This window comes from Silene latifolia, chromosome X (assembly GCF_048544455.1).
Source record: "Silene latifolia isolate original U9 population chromosome X, ASM4854445v1, whole genome shotgun sequence".
NCBI classification, from domain to species: domain Eukaryota; kingdom Viridiplantae; phylum Streptophyta; class Magnoliopsida; order Caryophyllales; family Caryophyllaceae; genus Silene; species Silene latifolia.
Window position 1 is genome coordinate 269,459,285 of NC_133537.1, and position 4,752 is coordinate 269,464,036.

Here is a 4,752-nt window from a genome sequence, read left to right on the forward strand (position 1 = left end):
AATTTTGCGCCAAATTATTAACAACGGTTAAAATGTATTACAGATTCAACCGTTGTTATTAGTTTTTATATTAACAACGATTTTGAAAGTATGACCCGTTGTTAAAACCAATAACAACAGTTAACAACACAAAACCGTTGTAGTTATGTTTGGTAAAATTCGCGCCATCCATTCTACAACGTCTTATGGTGATTTTCATGAATAAGCGTTGTTAAAGGGCCGTTGTAGTTGCCTATATTTGTAGTAGTGATTGCGTGAGTCTTCATATATGCCGTTCCAAAACAGTTGAACAAGGAACCACTCAGTAAGTCCATGGTGTGGACAAGAGCGACAAGTGTCCTTAAATCTCTCCCATGATTCATATTATGATTCTTCATCCCTTTGTTTGAACCCGGTGATTTGGGCTCTCAACATGTTAGTCTTCTCCGGAGGATAGAATTTCTTGTATAAGGCAAGTGTTAACTTCTTCCATGAATCAATACCAAGGGTAGCCTTGTCTAGGCTCTTCAACCATTGCTTTGCAGTTCCGATTAAGGAAAAAGGAAACAACACCCACCGAATTTGGTCTTGAGTAACTCCGGCTTGAGAAATTGCATCACAATAGTCACAAAAAGTCTCCATATGTAAATGAGGATCCTTACTAGGAATCCATCCAAATTCACTTCTCTCAACTAATTTTATGAATGAGGATTTGGCAATGAAATTACGGGTTAAATGTGGTGGTGTAGGAGTACCATTTGGTAGGTTCTCCTCGGTAGGTACGGAATGAGATGAAAATTTAGGCATTATTGGTTGATTTTTTGGTTGGTTTGGAATTGGGTTATCCTCTCCTTCTCTTGCAAAAGGGTTGACAAACTCAATGTTATTTGGTTGAATGTCCAAAATCTCTCCAATGCCCACAACTCTTGAAGTACCTCTAGCAACTCTTCTATTGTTGGTTAAGGTCCTTTCAATCTCAAGATCAATAGCTAATGGATTACCTTGTGATCTCCTAGTCATGCAAAATATCAAACAACTAGAAAACAATTAGAACAACCTTAAGGAGATTGACTTCTCCAAGGTAAAGAAAGACACAATTAAAAACAATTAATGAAAATCGAATCAATTGAACACCGTCCCCGGCAACGGCGCTATTTTTGGTGTGAATGGATTGCTTGTCGTTAAAGCTTTCAACCAAAACAATATTTCTAACTTTAAAAACTACTCTTTATTGGAGTGGTAAGTAAAGGTCGGATTCCAAGGGACGGGTATTGATTTAGGATTTCAATTTGGGTTGAGATGAGATGTAATCTAGACTAATAAACAAGATGTATGTAAATTACGGAAAACAAAGCAAAGCAATAAAAGGGGTTTGTAAACAATTTATTAGGGGCACTAGGGTGGCATGGGTTCATAAGGGGATCATGGAAATAGATCATACAAACATGTTCTCAAATAGATGCAAGCAACTTATTGTCGTGCTGGAATCGACTTAGTGTATATCTTACAATTCATGGAAGATTTAGGTCCCAGAGCCGAGTCGATCAAGACTTTACAACACCTACAAGTCGACTTAGTGTCTTCCTGTTCAAATCTATGCATGGTCTAACAAAGTTTGAATTGGCTTATATCTTACAAGCCTCATTGAAAAGATAAGAGATGGGTAAAAAAATGCAAGATTTCATAGTCTAGCATTTCATCAAACATAACATGTGCATAGGTTGAAATCATAACAAGCAAGCATTTGATTATAAAAGCATACTAATTTAAGCATAGATCTAATCCCATGATTGATTCCCCTAATTTTTCATTAACCCTAACTAAGAGACTACTCACTCATGGTCAAGTTTAACATGCTAATAAGGATGTCAATCATATTAACAAAGCAAAACATGATGAACAAGTGATGTAATTAACAATAATTAAGCAAAGGTAAAAGGGAATATATAAAACCTACTTGAGATGATCCAAATAATTAAGCAAAGAATAATAGACGTAAACTTGATGATTGATGGAAGGTTGTCAATCCTCCAATAAACCCCAAATAATCTTCTAATTACCCAACTAAAACTAAGAACAATTGAGATATTAAGGAAAGATTAAGATGTGATTAATATTGAAATGTGTATTACAACTTGGATTAAGACTAAATTAAGAGATATTAGTACTTGATTATGAGATGCCTTCTATCTAGCTAGTACAATAGGGTATTTACACTAAGGATTAAGTACAAGGATTAGGGTTACTAAGGGTCTAAATGACGATTAAGACCCTAAGAGAAGTTGACGATTTGCAAGTCCCGTAGGGACACGCGCGAGCTGGGTAGCCAATCCCTCAAGGACACGCGCGTCTTGGCTAAAGAATGCTCGAATCCTGTAAGAAGATCTGCTCGAGCCGAGCCTTGGGACGCCCGGATCCTGGGCTGAGACGCTTGTGCTGAGCTCAGGACGCCCGGATCCCCGGATCCTGGGACAGGGTTTCTCCTCATATTTTTGACTGCCTAACAATCCGTGGGGACTGTCTTGGGGTCGTGGCGAGCTTCATCATTGCCCAATTCACTTGTTTTGTTTGCTTAGGCCTTTAGTATTGGTCTCCTCTTCGATGCTTGGTCATTAGATGCGATCCATTTAGTTTTATTTTGCTCCATAAATGCAAGGCTAACAATCCTCTCCTACCAAGGATACAAAATCTCAAAGAATATTCAAAATAAGGAACTAAAGATAAGAAATGACCCTAATAGTCGCTAGAAATCATGAGAACGAGGTTAATTCGGGGACTAAATGTGCACAAATATGAGTCACATCATTTTCTTAGAGGATGGGTGCGCGTCAGAACCATCTTGTTTTGGATAAATGGCGCGCGCAATTTTTGCGCCAGCTTCATGACGCTTTGTCAAGGAACCGTCATCTACACATTTTTGTGCCAATTTTTGAAATCAATTTCACGCAATTTACAAATATATCCTGCACAATATTGGCACGCATCCATATGCTTTCACACAATCATATTTTTGAAAAGGAAATTATTTCATCCATAACCTATAAGACTATATACCTTAAATATTATATCCGGCTACATTTCAAAAAATCCAGCAAATCTTACAATTACACTCTAAAATCCAACCAAACAAAAACAAATAAGTTTGAACCTCAAAAATACAAGCTATCGACAATTTCTTAAATCGTATACATGCTAAGCTTACCAAATAATTGTATCCTTCAAAAATTTACGAGGCTTTAGAGTTCCAGCTCGATAACACCAATATACTACATTATCCTTTGGATTAATAGCAGCTAACAACCAATGATTACTACCATTTATAAAATAAAACAATCAGCATCGCGTATTAATAAGTAGCACTGAATAATATAATTAATAGTAGTATGAAAAAAAGGTACATACCTTTCAATATATGGAGCATCTAGGCTCGATTCCCACTATGAAAAAGTGTATTGCCTCTTTTAGACATCATTTTAACTTAGCTAATTAGCTAATTGATGGGATAACCTCAAGTTCGACTTAGATCTCAACTCGAGATTAGCCTTAGCGTTATCATAAAATGGATTTAAATCACCAGCAACTCGAGATTAGCCTCTTTATCGGTTTCTTGACAATGATAATATACAATTTTTCCATGCCTACACATTTAAAATTAATCATAATTTAAATGTATCTAATACAGTGTTTTGGCAATGAAAATTCAATACTTCAACTATTTAGTGTCCATGTAATAGAGTGTAACATTCATATAGCTCTAGACTTCTTAATAACTTAACGAAGTATTAGTTACTATAATAGTCTCATATTCAAGCAAGCTTGTGAAAATGATGATTTATAGATGAAGGGATGATTATCTTTTACATAGACTGCATTCATTTTACAAATACTCATCACACAAATGTTTCAGAAAGTATGCATTTCACACTAGATAGTTAGTTGACAAATCAAGCTTGTGAAAATAACACTAATGTTTCAGAAAGTAATAATGCTGGCCTTAGCATTTATATAAACAATCAAACAGTAATAATGCAAGCCTTTTCATTTCAGAAAGTATGCATTTATATAGATAATTAAATGAACCCTTAGCATGAGTAAACAGTAATAATCATAATGGAATGGTATGCATTTCAGAAGTACTTGAACAGTATGAACGCCAACCTGAAGTGCTAGGATAGGAAACCTGATACACCACTTGATATTCAACTGCAGAGCATTACAGTTGCAGGAAAATTCAGTCAGGACTATGGCATTGCTAATGCAGGAAATTGTGCCAGAGTAGGGGTAACTAACTTCCTAACTATTTGTGCTCGTGTCAAGGGAACTGAAGGAAGGAAATTACCTGAATGTCAGTACCATCACCCACCAGTACAACTCATGGCCCCATGTGCAGATCCGTTGGAGCACCTGAATAGGACAAACAAGGACAGTGAGTCAGCTAGTACCTAGAAGGAATAATTTGGTGATAAGAATAATACAGCTGGTCTATTAGGCTAATTACTATCTTAACCTTAGCTTAATTTCCAAGTCAACTACCTTATAAGTACTATCATCTTCTGTAATGGAGAATTATGAATGAAATATCAAATTTCCATTTGCTTAATTCTCCCCTGCATTTATCCATCTTTGGCTAAGAAACCAGGTGAACATCCTAAGAACAGTCACTGCATTTCTAATTAAGCTAATATAAAAACCTAGGAATGTTGGCCTCTAGTGTACAGAAAACCTCCTCTGAGGGTGGCTCCTCACTAGATGGCTCCTTACTTGGTTTATCCT

At 36.3% G+C, this 4,752-nt stretch overlaps 1 non-coding gene across 1 annotated transcript; it reads left to right on the top strand.

Moving 5' to 3' along the window:
• The first annotated feature begins 307 nt into the window (after window positions 1-307).
• On the top strand, window positions 308-414 carry LOC141625272 (small nucleolar RNA R71). Its single transcript, XR_012535061.1, has one exon. It is a non-coding gene; the product is annotated as a small nucleolar RNA R71 (small nucleolar RNA).
• The last annotated feature ends 4,338 nt before the right edge of the window (window positions 415-4,752 follow it).